At 39.3% G+C, this 15,745-nt stretch overlaps 1 protein-coding gene across 3 annotated transcripts in view; it reads right to left on the bottom strand.

Annotated features, from left to right (window-relative positions):
* Positions 1-5,627: 5,627 nt before the first annotated feature.
* LOC108999584 (two pore calcium channel protein 1A-like) overlaps positions 5,628-15,745 on the bottom strand; it is a 44,385-nt gene continuing 34,267 nt past the window's right edge. Inside the window, exons 24-25 of one of the 3 annotated variants that reach the window (XR_004798020.1) lie at positions 6,448-6,511; positions 5,628-6,013 (exon numbers count right to left, since the gene is read on the bottom strand). The gene's annotated coding sequence lies outside the window, so the exon portion shown is untranslated. The other 2 variants (XR_004798021.1, XM_018976498.2) reach the window with 2 other exon arrangements.

The following is a 15,745-nucleotide window of genomic DNA, read 5'->3' as shown; positions in this document are numbered from 1 at the left end:
AGAGGTCTAAGCTCAATGTGAAGACCTGGCAATGCATTTTCTAGGTTTTGGTCTGGAAGAGTTTGGGTATAGATTATATAATCTAGTTGATAAGAAACTAGTGAGAAGCCAAGACATTATGTTTATGAGAGATCAAATCATACAAGATATTGAAAAGACAGATAGAGCAGTGTTTTGGTGCAATGATGATTCAATTAACTTAGGTCTGGTGCCATTGACAAATTTGCTAGCACAGGTTGAATATGCTATTCAAGATGACCAACAGAGCCCAAGTGATGTAGATGCTCCCTTACATAATGAGATCCTTGATCAGTTGCCAGAACCAGAGATACCACCAAATGTTTCACTTTGGAGGTCTACTAGAGATCGACATCCTTTCACTGGGTATTCTACAAACAAGAATATGTTAATGATTGATGGGGGAGAGCCTGAGTATTATGCAGAAGCCATTGAAGACAAACATAAGGCAAAGTGGGTTGTCTCTGTGTGTTGTTAGAACTTGAAAAAAAAATCACATTAATGATAATGATTCTGATATGTTAATGAAGGCTATAACGAGGGAGAAACTTAAGATTTGTTGCTCAATCGCTGAGATAGTGAGTCCTCCCACATAGTCGGGAAGGGGGAGATTTCTTGTGTTGGGTTTTCCCTCCTATATGGAGGATGGCCCATGCGGGATCATTGAGCCCACATGAAGAGAGGGTTTAGGCCTAGATTAATTAGGTCTTAAACCTAATTGCTACTATCATTAGAAATAAAGTCGAAAAATGTGTGCGTGATATTAGGAGAGAAAAAGACAGTAGCCAAAATAGAGGAGCTCGTCCAGCTTCAGTCATACTCTTTGATTAGAGTCGTCTCTGGTCCGATTGAGCTGAAAATTTGTAGGCACATTCATGAGGCAAGGCTCTACCATATGAATGGTGAAGACCAGATTTGGAGCAGTATTTGTAGTGTTTGGGGTTGTGTACAATAATGCGTTTTGGTGAGATCTCTTCTAATCACAATGTTTGGTTGCCAAGAAATTGTTTCTTGAGATTATTGTTGATTGTATGCCTCTAGTTCTATCTAGAGAGAACAATTTTATATACATTATTTGTTGAAAGTGGAGATTTGGGTGGATTACGATCCCGTGGTTTTTCCTCCAACACCAGAGAGATTTTCTGCGTAAAAAATTGCTTGTCTCTATGTGTGATTTTGGTTTATATTATGCTCTACTTAATTGCTTCCTAACAGGTTCACACAAAGTGGGAGAAAATTATTTCCGCTGTTTAGTGATTGATTTGGTTATTCCAAATCGGTAATTGATTTCTCCCAACAAAGTGGTATCAGAGCCCAGGATTACCAATGATCCGCGAGAGAAACGGGTTGTTGCTGCTCCAACCCAAGGCCCAACGTGTGAGGGGGAGATTGTTGGTATCGTCCCACATCGGTTGTGGAAGGGACTGGTGGTTAGTTTATAACTATGAGAGAAAGTCTTACCTCTTAAACTAGCTTTTGGGGTTGAGAAGGCCCAAGACCACCCAACATCTCAGACCCATCCTCCTATCCCTTGATTTATGTTTTTAGAAAAGGGACAATGCAATTTGCATAAAGTAATATTGATGAGGTTTGGGGTGAGTTTCATGCGCTACACAAACATTTTGGATAAATGGTAAACTCAAAAGAGTCCTACTACAGGAAGGTTCTTCAACCCAACGATGCAAAGCTATAACCAATAATTCATAGCATATGGGGCGCATAGCACAACATGACAAAGCTAAACAGACAATGTAGTAAATATTAGAACATAGGCAACGAAAGCAAAGTAGAGCATATTAGCAGACAACATCCACAACACCACATTCAGCTATAGCATGCACTAAACACCATTCTTCAAAATACACAATCTTCCCTCTTTCGATGATTTAGATTTCTTTGTTGGACTAAAGTGCATTGAAAAACAACAAGCTTACAAGCCTTTTTAGGAGCATATTCTTGTTAAAAATAAAGGTTGTTTGAGTCCATTGGCGTTCATACAAAACTTTCTCTGAGTGTTTGGCTCTCTAGACTCTCTCGACCCGTACAACTCCCTCTCTCTTCTAAACTTTTAGCCGTCTAAGGGGGGAACTCCTCTCCACTTCCAAGAGCTCTCTCACAAGAGGTTCTTCTGCTTTGCCCTTTGATGGCACTTTAGGGATGGGGAAGTGGGTGTAGATCTCCTTGTTCCCACTTTAGTCATTGGTTTTCCACCAACTACGCCGGAGATTCAGCCACCATTTAGTTACATGTGTAGCCCCTCCACACTCCCTACATCAAGTCGGCAACCCCTATTTTCTGGTTGCCACTTTGCGAGTCATATGAGCCAACATGTAGGCATGCCTTCGCCAGGGCGCATTGAGCTCGCACGTTGACCATCTAATGATTCTGGCTATATATTAATGAAGTAACCCTCAATTCTAGAAGAGCTCTAGCAACAACTATTGACCAAAATACATGAATGCTTCAGACTGCAGCATCAAAATCGCCTCGCTACAGTCCTTTCCACATCAACGTTGCCTTCCATGCTCTCCCCTATTTGACTATTGCAAGAGCTAATTTCTTGAGTTTTCAAAGCGCCATACTAGAAAACCATGGTAATAATACGCCTAGTTTGAATGTTGAGCTGAGTGAAGATGAGTTGAATTCTTTATGAATAATAATGAGTTAAGATGATAGAGTGAGTTTTGTAGAGCCCACCTAAGATGAGTTTAGATGTGTTTGAAATGAATTTAAATGTAGTTATGAAAAGTTGAAAAATATTGTGGGTCCCACGTGTAAAAATATTTTGAATTGAGATGAGTTTAGTGATTTGAGAGTTGAGTGTTTGATTTGTTGATGTTGTTTTTGTTTCTGGTTGTTCGTTAATGCATCTTTTACAAATCCTATATATAAAGATTTTCTATAAATCCTACATATAAAGATTTTTCTATCTTGAATGCTTCTATATAACTTCTATAAACGAGTGCTTTGACCGAGATTTTTATTTTTTATTCAAGCTCGAATTCCGTTATGACGGATCCAGTTTATGTACTAAGCAACGAAAATAAAATAGTTTTAGATGATGCTAGTCAAAGGACCACTCGTTGATTGTGAATGGCTTTCAAAGCAAGTGAAGTGTCGATCACTTGGGGCTCTATTCACCATTCAGATGCAAAAATGTTCCGTCCTTTAAGTTAATTTTCACACGTGCCACCAATAGGGCTACGATAACAAATATAAATCTAACAAAAACAGTATTGTTAGCGTTATGGGAGACCATAAAATGTGCATACTCACAGACTTTAACCAGCCATCACTTTTTCTTTTCCTTCACAAATCAATGAAAATCGCAAAGAGGGAAATGCCTTCAATTTTCCTTTTCTCTATAGTTCAACAAGACAAAGAATGTCAGCTTAGCAATTGCAAGGGCTAGCAAAAACTAAAGAAAATAAAATTCTATTAAGATTTCTCAGTATCCATGCGATTCTGTGAAACGAGGGTGGTAGTATAAAAGCTATTATGAGAAATTGTAAAGATCTGATGGACAACAGGATGGTAGGTTTCTTTTTATTTTAAGGATTAAATACTATATGCTGCATGTCGTGGCTTCTTGAAATTTATCCTTTTATTGATTCGTCGACTGTCCATTTTAATAGTGCCCGTTGTTTCTGTTGGGAAATTCGTATTAAAGTCTCCTAACTTGCTTCGTTTTTGGTATAATCAGACGCACTTTGGTCTTTGCAACTTACTTGTCTATTGATCTAGCTTTGCCCGAAGTGCGACGTGGGTGGGTTCTTTTTTAGTACTGTTTTTTCAGCTTAATTTGGTTTAATTCCTAGTCCATATCAATTTTGATATCATTGTTAGATTTTCCATATTCTCCGAATTTTATTGATATATGTATTCGTCCATTTCTTTCAAACATTATGTTTCGGGCTTCTAGTGCTGTGCTTTATTTCAAGTTATTACTTTTGGTCGTTTGATTGCTAGGTCCACAAGAGAATTGATGAGATCAAGAAGAGGGAGATGGTGCTTCACAAGAGAATGGTGAGAATGCTGTTGGGAATCCAATGGACTTTTGGGTCATGTAAATTGTGTAGTAACTGCTGTGTTTATATAGCTAGGTCAATACCTCTTGCTGATGGATTTTGGTGTTTTATTTGTGTTGGTTTTTTTTTTCTTTTTTTTTTTCAAGCAAGCAAATTTGATTAGAAAATGAAAAGATGATACATGAGGAATGGGTGTGGTTCTCCAACAAACACCCCAATACAATAATCACAATGCAAAAGTGATAAAAAAATAATAATAAAATAAAACAAGTTTTGGAATCAATTTCTTGGTCCCCACCCATGTCCTACAAAGAGGGGGTCATCTTAAAAGATGGTTTGTAAGTAAGCCACCACTGGAGGCGGTATAAGCTATGGGTATACTGTAATTTGTTATCTTGAGATTTTTTTTTAGAGATCCGTAGTCATTTTTTCAAAATCATTGGTTAGGAAAAGCGAAAACATAGTCTATTTTTCAAGACCTGCATCCGATGGACTGATCTACCAACAGATCTTCTGTCTTCCTGCACCTCTGTGGTGGCTCGTAGAGGCCACATGTCGATGATTGGGAGGTGAGGTAGGGCAGATCTGAAAGAACTCGAGGTGGGGAATCTGCTGGTGTGGCACGTGTAACTAGTGGGTGCGACAGGGCACAACAGCATGTGAATGCCACAAGCGGAAGCAAGCTGCATGTGCAGGTCATGTGCTGACATTTTCGCCATGGTTTCGCGTCATTCTAGTAGATCAGCGACTATAGGGGCACGTGGAAGCAAGCAGGTCATGCACTGACATTTTCGTTGCAATTTCGTGTCGTTCCAATAGATCGACGGTTGTAGGGTTGCGTGGTTGGGTGCGTGTCAACAAATGGTCTCTAGAGAGCGATAGATCTGACAAAAACCAAACCGGTGGAGAGGAGAGGAAAAAACAAACACCACCTTAAAAACATATACACTAAACGGTTTTGGAAAGGAAACAGAGAGGATGGTGAGAGACACAGCTCCACCCTCTTCTTCAGCGAAAACACTCGAGTTTTCTAGAGAGAAGGTAGACGTTCTCCCTCTAAAAGCAAAGGCGGACCCTGTGTTTGATGTTGGTTTCACTCTCATGTATAGATGTCAAATGAAGGGTTCGGGCATAAGGATAAACCTTATTTTGGTCAATCTGGCTGTATGGTGAATGAATATTTGCTTTCTTAAAACTTTGTGTGCACTGCATGCATGAATTAATCTGGAGCTTCAGCCTCACGCAGCCACTTTAGGCAGGAAGCTCGCAAGTCTGCCACCATACTTTAATAGATTAGAAATTCAACCTCAATTGTGGTCTTCTCACCACCCATTTTGGTATCATGATATTTGTGGCTCTATTCTTCCTTTTATATTTTGCTTTAATTTAATAAAATGTTGCTCCTATGGTTACTTTTTACAACTAAAAATACAACAAGGGGACATAGATAGCTGAGATGCATACCATTAGATTCATTCTTTTGAAAAAAATCTTAAAATACATCACTGACAAAAACATATTGTGATCGGGCAGTGAAACTAATTGGGAGAGTAGGACCAAATCCATTAGTGCCAAAGTCACTAATAACACAAACACTAACTTCAATAACCAAAATATTTGTCACCCCAACCTCTCAAACGTCAATAACAAAGTCTATAATAACAAATCTGGAGCTTCAATAACAACAAAAATACACCAAAGCTTTAAAGAAAATAACAACAAAAATACCTAATAACACCAAATCTAGAACTTCAATAACCAAACACCACCAACAGTAATCAACCTAGTTTAACAAAGTCCCCAATACCAAATCCGGACCACTTTACTAACAAAGTTCAAGCATTACAACAAAGCTTCTCGGGTACTTCAACAACAAGACTGTAACACCAAGTTCAGAACTACAATAAGCGCTCAGGCTGTGTCCCATCCGCGCCCTCTAGTTGTGTCTCATCCAGGTCAAGTTGCATCTGTGACCATAGTAGAACATAAAGAAAGAGTTAAAGCGTTAAATAACATCATGCGAAGTAAAACAGTCAATATTTCAACTTGACATAATTAACATGAGACTGTACACTTTCTTGAGTCTCAATTACTGGTTGGCCAAAATTGGGTTCCACTAAACTCCAAAATTAGATGGGGAAGGCAATACAAGAAAGCTGAAAATGAGATCATATTGATGGGATAATTGGGGCATGAGAGACACAGCTATGGTCCCCTACCCTGTTAAACTATGTTATCCAATCTAAAACTCAAAAGCCTTAACACAAAGCATTTCCACGCTCAAGAGAGACCTCTTTGCTTTCCTTTACCGAGTTGTAATCTGGTCAATATTTTCCAACATGTTAACATAGAAGTTCCAATACAATGATTTATTAAAAAAAACTATAGTAAACAAGCTCACCTTGCTGCAAACACAACAATTTTCATCCACCTATGCCAAGTTAATGCTGAACCATGAGAAGGTCCTATTCATATCAATTAAATTTGGAAAATAAAGAAATTAGCATTATTTAATTAAAAAAACATTTGTAAAGTTCCACCTTCATATGGTCAAACCTATTACTATGCAATTGAATTTCCAAAGACCCATTTTGCATCAATTCAAAGACAAAAAATCTAGTCTTGCAAAAAATCCAGTGTTACAAAAAATCTAGTCCAATGAATGTAGCAACCCATTTTACCATAAATCTAGTTTTGCAAAAAATCCATTTTGCAATATGTATAGACAATAAATCTAGTATGAATGCAGCAACCCAGTAGAGAAATTATATTTGGATGTTAAATAAGAGACTTAACAAATTAACCTCATTGTGCAAATCCAAATGATAATTTTAGACAGGAAGAATAGGGTCATAACCAAATTTACGGAGAAATTAACCCATATGGTTTAAAAACAAAATTCACCTCGATCTCCCTCTCTGTGTCCTGACTTTCACAGTTACATTTCTTCATTGCAACAAGGTTTAACGATTTTTTCCATTTAAAGTCATTTCCCATTTACAATATAATCTTGTGTAGAAAATTATTTTATTTGAAGGATGATGCTACAATGGGGGAAAACTTCTTACCTACCAGAACTGCCAGATTTGACACCGAGGAGTGGGGAGCTTCTGGCCGAGGTGACGACAGAACTCAACAAGTCGATCAAGCACAGAGAGAGACACGAAGGAACCTCTAAGAAGGAGGCAGAGGAGAGAGAGAGAGAGAGAGAGAGGAACGATTGCAGTAGAGAAAGGGAACGATTAAAGGATCTTGGTGTTTTTTCTCTTAAGACAGTCTGTTTATTTCATTTAAAAAAAAAAAACAAAGCTCCTACCATGTCATCTTCGTGCGCCAATTGGTAAGCCGAAACGCCTGTACCTAGAAGAACTGTTTTTTTACATCACATGTGACACATTTATTGGTGCTGACGTGACATTTTTAACAAATTATTAATTGTGTATTAACTTAAGGGTTGATTTGATCAAAGTTGAAAGTTTAGGGAGTAAAAAGTTAAAAATTAGAGAATATGGGCTAATCTATCCAAAAGGCAAACCACAGTAATTATTTTAGTATTTAACCCTTCTTTTTAATAGTTTGACAAAGTCATCAAATATTTTATAATTTATGATATCTATTAGAGGGCATTATTGTAATAAGTATAATACACGAGGGTATAATCGTCAATTGTATGTTTAGGGGAACATAATGAATAAACACAAGTTTGAACAAATAGCTTTTCCCTCTTGTTTGTGTTCTTACTATGTTTTACAACATGGCATCAGAGTGTGCTTTCTAGATTGTTGCTGATTCCATTTGATTTTGCCCATTGAGTTGCTTTTGGGTGGTGGTTGTTTGACGGCATTAATGTTGTTGGTTGTCGGTTGGTAGGGGCCGGTTGTGGTTGCCGGCCCTTTCTGTCGCAGTTGGTGGTGCAATGGTGCCGCTAGGTGTGGTCTAGACAGATTTTTCTAGCGCAACACTCGGGTTGGTGTTGTTTCCAGTATCGTATGCAGTAATGGCTACTGGATTTGAGCTCACTATCTTTTGTACTGTCCGGTGACTTTCCCGTCATTAGAGGCTGCCAATAGGGCCACCTTTCACCAGCAATATCAAAGCTCAGGGACTGTTTGGTAGCAGTGCTTAGGTATTCATCCTTGGGGTGAGGATGTCCTTAACTCAGATTACGTGTCTGCTCCTATCTGGTACAAGGCTATCTGTACCGGTACATACAGGTTTCATACTGGTTTGGATCCGATATTGGCCAGTTCATATTAGTTTTGACCCGATACATATCGGTTCAGGTCGATGTAGGTCAATTCCAACCAATACAGATTGGTACAAGGCCATCTGTACCGGTACATGCTAGTTCGAATCTGATATTGGCCGGTTCAGCCGATATAGGCCTATTCCAACTGATACAGACCGGTTCTGAGCCAATACAAACCAGTTCAAAGCCAATACAGACCAGAATAAGTTGAAACCCGGTCATTTAGGTCTCTCTCTTGTGTACTTTCTGCATATTTCACACGACTTCAGCTTGGTTTATACTTTTCAGATTGGGTTCTTCAGTTTTTATCCATATTTCACATCTTGTATGGGTTTGTACGTTTGGGTTGGATTGTGTGGTATTTTTCAGCCCCCATGTCTACTAAATTTGAATCATTATCTCTTACATCAATCTTTAATGTGCCTATAACCTTGGTAAAGCTAAATGGAAAGAACTATGTGCTTTGGCCAAAATCTGTTTTTAAGTGTTTTTGAAGGGCAAGGGTCTTCATAGCCACTTGGTTGATACAAAACCCGACTCAACTAGTCCTACATTTGCTCAATAGGAACAAAATGCTCAAATCTTGTCCTTGATGTTGTCTAGTATTGAGCCTAGTATTTGTTCTAGTTTGATACATCTTGACACTGCTCAAAAAGTGTGGGGAGCATCTCAAGCAGATGTATTCAGGTGTTGGGAACATGACCCACATTTATGAGTTGTGTAAGCAATTCTGGAACAAGGTCCTTTGGGTCCAGAAGAGTATTATTTTCAAGTGATGAGTATATGTGCAGAGCTCAAAATGTATCAGCCTATTACTTCTGATGTTTCACGTATGCAACAACAACGTGAAGACTTCAATGTTGTTTGGTTCCTTGTTGGCTTCAAGCCAAAATATGAGTATGTTCGTTCCCAAATTTTGGCTAGTCCATAGCTTCTCTGATTTCCTTATGTGTTCTCTCTGCTTCAATGTGCCACGTTGTCTGGACATCGATCTCAGTTGTTTTTTATTTGAGTAGTGAGAGATTTGCCTTCGTTGCCTCTTATGGGAATCATAATGTTCCTCCTGTCGGACGTGGGGGCTATAACACCACGGGTGCTTGCACTTGAGGCTGTGACCTCGTAAGTGCACTCATTGTGGTTGCAGTAATCACTTGGTAGACTATTGTTCGGATTTACATGGTAGACCATCTGGATCTTCTAATCAAGATACTACCTCACCATCAGCTATCTCCAATCCACCTCCAGATTCAAATATGATCACCATACCAAGGGATGAGTATGCTCAGCTTTTGTCTTGCACATGGGCTCCTTCATCTTCCACGCTGCTCTTGCCCAATTAGATACAACTTTTGCATGTATTCTCTCATCCACTCAAGATCCATGAATCATCGATTCGGGAGCTAAAGAACAAATGACCGCTTTGACTTATTCCTTATCAAATTTAAATAATGTGAAATCTCCAAAGAGTGTTACTCTTGCTAATGGTTCTCTTGCTAAAGTTGCAGGCGTTGAATCCACTAAGCACACTGACTTTATATCCTTGTCATTTGTTTTAATGCTCCCAGATTTCCCTTTAGTTTGTTGTCTGTTAGTAAGATTACTCAAAATCTCAAATATTTAGTGAGTTTTCATCCCTCTTTATGTATCTTTCAGAATCACAAGACAAGAAGATTGGTACGGGGCATGAAGCTGGTGGCTTGTATTATATTGATTTCAAGCATTCACCCACTCAAGCTCTCACATCCTCATCATCATCCGCTTTTGACAACCCTTCCATTTCCCAAATTAGGAATCTTAGAAATGTCTCCTTCTTCCTTGTGAAGCATGTCAACTTACAAAGACTAGCTTGTCTTTTGTACCTTGGGTTGATAATCATGCCTAGAGTCTTTTTTGAAATTATTCACTCTGATTTATGGGGACCAATCAATATTGAATCAAATAAATTTCAATATTTTGTTACATTTGTGGATAATTTTTCTCGTATGACATGGTGGTTTCTGATGAAGGCATGATCTCAACTTCTTTCCATATTCCAAATCTTTCGTAAAGAAATTAAAACCCAATTTGGACATAAATTTTAAGTTTTGCGTTATAACAATGCTAAAGAATATCAATCTAGTTCATTTGCTACTTTAGGAATAAAAGAATTGTCAATCAAACCTCATGTTCTAATACCCCCAACAGAATAGTGTGGCTGAATGCAAAAACAATCATTTGTTAGATGTAATCTGAGCACTTTTACTTCACATACATGTATGTTCCTAAAAAGTTTTTAGATTGATGGAGTCATTACTACTTGTCACCTTATTAACGGTATAACTTCATCAGTCCTCGATGGTGCCTCTCCTTTCTCTATTTTGCTCCCTACATCTCCTTCTTTTTATCTTCCTCCAAAAATCTTTCAGTGCGTTTGTTATGTTTATAACTTTGGCCGAGGTTTTGATAAACTTGATCTATGTGCTACCAAATGTATTTTTTATGGTTATTCTCGGACTCAAAAAGGATATTGTTGCTACAATCTCGTTCTTAGACGCTACTTCAATAGTGTTGATGTCACATTCTCTGAGTCCATACCCTATTTCTCATACACATCTTTGATTGGCGAGCGTGATCTTCTACCATTACCTACTCTTATTCTTCCTTCTCACCCTCACCCACTCTTCCCCAGCGCCTTCCACTGTTCCCTTACAGGTTTATTTGCGTCGCTCGTGGCCATTGTGTTAGGGACTCCGGTCTTATCCCTAACACTAAGGACCACAAGCTCGCCTTGGTGTGAATGATGACCGAGTGACCTTACCAACTTGCTTGACCTTCAACAAAGGAATGGTGTTTGGGTGATGGAATGATGGAGATGATGATGAAATTGGGTAGGCTAAGTGTTTAGGGAAGGTAAATCAATGTGGGCGACTAGAGACTTATTCTTGAGTAAGGCGCCAAGATGATGGAGCTAGGGTTGCCGTGGACTATGGGAATGAACTAGGGTTGACGTGGTCTATGAAGATTGGCTTAGGATTATGGGTGTTTGATGCAATGTGGATGGCTTGAGGGTTGCCCTTAATGTTGGGGCCTCTTGGATGATCATTAGGGTTGGTATGGTGAAGTGTAACTAGGGTTTTGTGTGGTGGCTAAGTGTGATTTCGAGATTGGGAAGAGATGGACTAGGGTTGGAGTCTTGGATGAGATGCTAGGGTTTGGAAAGTGTTTGAACGAGTTTAGGGTTGCTCCTTGACTTTAGAGATTAGGAGATGGAAGATAGGATTGGGATCTTTGGTTGACTTGAGTGATTGTAGGGAATGAGGGATTGGATATGGTAGATGAGATGGAGTTTGAATGAGTCAAGGGTTGCTCCTTGACTTTAGGGGTTGGCTAGGATAAGATAAGGAAGATAAGATTTGGCTTTGAATATTGCAAGAAGATGGAGTCTTTGGTTGACTAGGTCTATGGAAGGAGTTGAGAGTTTTAAGGAATTGGTGAGTGATTGGAATGAGTCAACTTTCCTTGAATTAAAGAAGTTGCCAAATGGGACTCTTGAGTGATGGCTAGGGTTTTATGGATGAAAGACTTTGGTGTGGCCGAATATGTAACTGGAGTATATGGACTAGAGTTTTATGAATATGGAAAGATTTATGGACAAGCCACTTATGGTAAGTATGACTCACAGCTAGGGCAAGTTGGATGATGGGAAGTGGCAATTTCGACTAGGTCAATGAATATGATGGATGAAGGGTCATTATGGGATGTGGCCAATTATGGAAGGTAGGGCAACACTAGGATTGGTCGAGTAGTGTATGTGGGAAGTATGGCAAGGATTTTATAGAGGGGCGGCAAGGTAATTCATGGTAAGTGGACTAGGGCAAAATTATAAATGAATGCAAAGAAATATATGGATGAACAATATGGATGAAAACGTATGAACATTCAAGAACACAATGATGAATAACTTCACCACCAAGTCAAGAATGCACAAAGATAAATGAACTCAACAAAAGAATATGAAGACTCTTTTTGTTTTATATGAATATTTAGATATGCAAGAAAGTGTAGATGAACAAGATGAAAAATAAGAACAATGAAGATAATGGATAAACAACGGATGAATAAGATAGCACTTCAACTATTGATTCACGGATTGCACAATAGTTGAAATAAATCTCATAGATTGATAAACTTGAAAATAACAAAGATAACATAACTTAGATTCACGAATTGCACTAAATTGCAAAAACAAGATAAGTTGAATCACACCTATTCACGAATTGCAAGGTGATAATTCTCTACTAGGGATTCACGAATTGCACCTAAGTAGCCCAAATGCCTAGCACCAAAAGAGTGATCTCAAGAACAAGTCTACCCACTTAGGAAATTTGTCAAAAGTTCAAAAGATGTAAACTAAATGCCTAAGGGTCCTATTTATAGAGAATACAAAGTAGAAACCCTAATAGGTCCCTTGATAAATAAAAATAAATAAAATAAATAAATAAACAAATGATAGTGGTGTGGAACCCATGGGTGCCCATGGCATTGGCCCTTGGTGGCCTTGGCTAGCCCATGCATGCCTAGGACCATGTCCTAGGGCGGTTTTTGATGGGGTCTTGACATTCCATCTTCCTTCAAGATTATCCTTGCCCTCAAGGATCAAATTTGATAAACTCAAGCCCACATAGTCTTTTCTTGCCTCCTTCAAGGCAAAACAATTTTCCCCACCTATACACAATGACTTGGACATGATGGCCTCCCAAGGCTTGACTTCCTTGATTGGCAAAGTGGTCCAACTTCTTTTCTTCTCCCACTACTAATATTAGGAAAATCCACTATATGCCTCATTGGTCCCCGGTCATAAGCCCGGTTTCCTCTTCTCTCCTCATAGTGGTTTTCCTTGTATCTTCTCTCAAGGTGGCTTTCACCTCTCTCTTGATGGTGCCATCTCCCATCAAAGTAAGTTCTTTGGCCATAAGGCAAAGGTTCTTCTATTCTCTTCACTCCTACGGCAACTGGCTTTCATGGCCATCCTTAACTTGGCCATGGTAGTGTTGACCTCATTAAGGACGTGGTAAAGCCTTGTTGTACGCCCTTCTAATGCCACAAGGCGCTCTACTTCTAGAGTGTCCTCGTGCATGGTGATGGTTCAAGTTTCAAAAATCCAACCTTGAGTTGCACACGTTGTCGGGTGGACAACACTTTCTTGCAACAAGCTTGAGGTCTAGCCTTAGGTCTTCCACTAACTCGTGTGGTTGACCCCTACAAACAATCTTACTCCGTTCTCCTCCTCAACTCCTAAACTACAATTTCTCAACACAATAAAAAATAATGAGATCCACGAGGGACTCCCCCAACCAATTCACAAGTGTGATTATCGCGTTGTTTACCTCGGGGAGAAGTGAGAACTTCTCTATGAAATCTCTCGACGAAAGCACCAATAATGTAGGGCTTCTTAAGAGCACCAAACAAGATAGCTCCTTTCAATAAAATCCGAGCAAGATAGGTTTCACCAAAACCTCTCAACTTAACCACCGTTAATGTTAGGGAACACTAAGGGTTCCAAGCAAGATGGGTTTCACCAAAACCTCTTAATGAAATTACTTGATGGAAGCACCAATTATTGTTAGGGCTTCCCTAAATCTCCAAGCAAGGTGGCACTCTCAATGAAAGCACCAATTAATGTTAGGGACCCCGGTCTTGTCCCTAACACTAAGGACCACCGAGTGACCTTGCCAACTTGCTTGGCCTTCAACAAAGGAATGGTGTTTAGGTGATGAAATGATGGAGATGATGATGAACTTGGGTAGGCTAAGTGTTTAGGGAAGGCAAATCAATGTGGGCGGCTAGAGACTTGTTCTTGAGTGAGGCACCAAGATGATGGGGATAGGGTTGAGTAGATGAGATGAGGCTAGGGTTATGGGTTGGAGGCAACTAGGGTTGCCGTGGTCTTTGAAGATTGGCTTAGGATTATGGGTGTTCGATGCAATGTGGATGGTTTGAGGGTTGCCCTTAATGTTGGGGCTTCTTGGATGATGATTAGGGTTGGTATGGTGAAGTGTAGCTAGGGTTTTGTGTGGTGGCTAAGGGTAATTTCGAGATTGGGAAGAGAAGGATTAGGGTTGGAGTCTTGGATGAGATGCTAGGGTTGCTCCTTGACTTTAGGGATTAGGAGATGGAAGATAGGATTGGGATCTTTGGTTGACTTAAGTGATTGCAGGGAATGAGAGATTTGAGGGATTGGATATGGTAGATGAGATGGAGTTTGAATGAGTCAAGGGTTACTCATTGACTTTAGGGATTGGCTAGGATAAGATAAGGAATATAGAATTTGGCTTTGAATATTGCAAGAGGATGGAGTCTTTAGTTGACTAGGTCTATGGAAGAAGTTGAGAGTTTTAAGGAATTGGATGAGTGCTTGGAATGAGTCAACTTTCTTTGAATTAAGGAAGTTGCCAAATGGGACTCTTGAGTGATGGCTAGGGTTTTATGGATGGAAGACTTTGGTGTGGCCGAATATGTAAGTGGAGTATATGGACTAGGGTTTTATGGATATGGGCAAGCCACTTATGGTAAGGTATGACTCACGGCTAGGGCAAGTTGGATAATGGGAAGTGGCAATTTGGGCTAGCTCAATAAATATGATGGATGAAGGATAATTGTGGGATTTGGCCAATTATAGAAGGTAGGGCAACACTAGGGTTGGTCGAGTAGTGTATGTGGGAAATATGGCTAGGGTTTTATGGAAGGGCGGCAAGGTAATTTATGGTAAGTGGACTAGGGCAAACACTATAGTGGGCAAGACTTAGTGTTTGGGTGGATCAAATGAATGCAAGGAAATATATGGATGAACACGTATGAACATTCAAGAACACAATGATGAACAACTTCACCACCGAGTCAAGAATGCACAAAGATGAATGGACTCAACAAAAGAATATGAAGACTCTTTTTGGTTTATATGAAATATGCAAGAAAGTGTAGATGAACAAGATGGAAAATAAGAACAATGAAGATAATGGATGAATAAGATAGCACTTCAACTATTGATTCACGGATTGCACAATAGTTGATGATTCTCTACTAAGGATTTGCGAATTGCACCCAAGTAGCCCAAGTGCCTAGCACCGAAAGGGTGATATCAAGAACAAGTCTAACCACTTAGGAAATTTTTCAAAGGTTCAAAAGATGTAAACTAAATGCCTAAATGTCCTATTTATAGAGAATACAAAGTGGAAACTCTAATAGGTCTCTTGATAAATAAAAATAAATAAAATCAATCAATCAATCAATAAACAAATGATAGTGGTGTGGAACCCATGGGGGCCCACGGCATTGGGCCTTGGCTAGCCCATGCATGCCTAGGACCATGTCCTAGGTCGGTTTTTTATGGGGTCTTAACACATTGGCTCCCATGCCTCCACCAATCTCGTCTCCATCTTCAAATCTTGAGTAACCTAGTACTTCATATTCT

The sequence above is a fragment of the Juglans regia genome, chromosome 1, assembly GCF_001411555.2.
Source record: "Juglans regia cultivar Chandler chromosome 1, Walnut 2.0, whole genome shotgun sequence".
Classification (NCBI taxonomy): Eukaryota; Viridiplantae; Streptophyta; class Magnoliopsida; order Fagales; family Juglandaceae; genus Juglans; species Juglans regia.
This window is presented reverse-complemented; position numbering and strand designations above follow the sequence as displayed.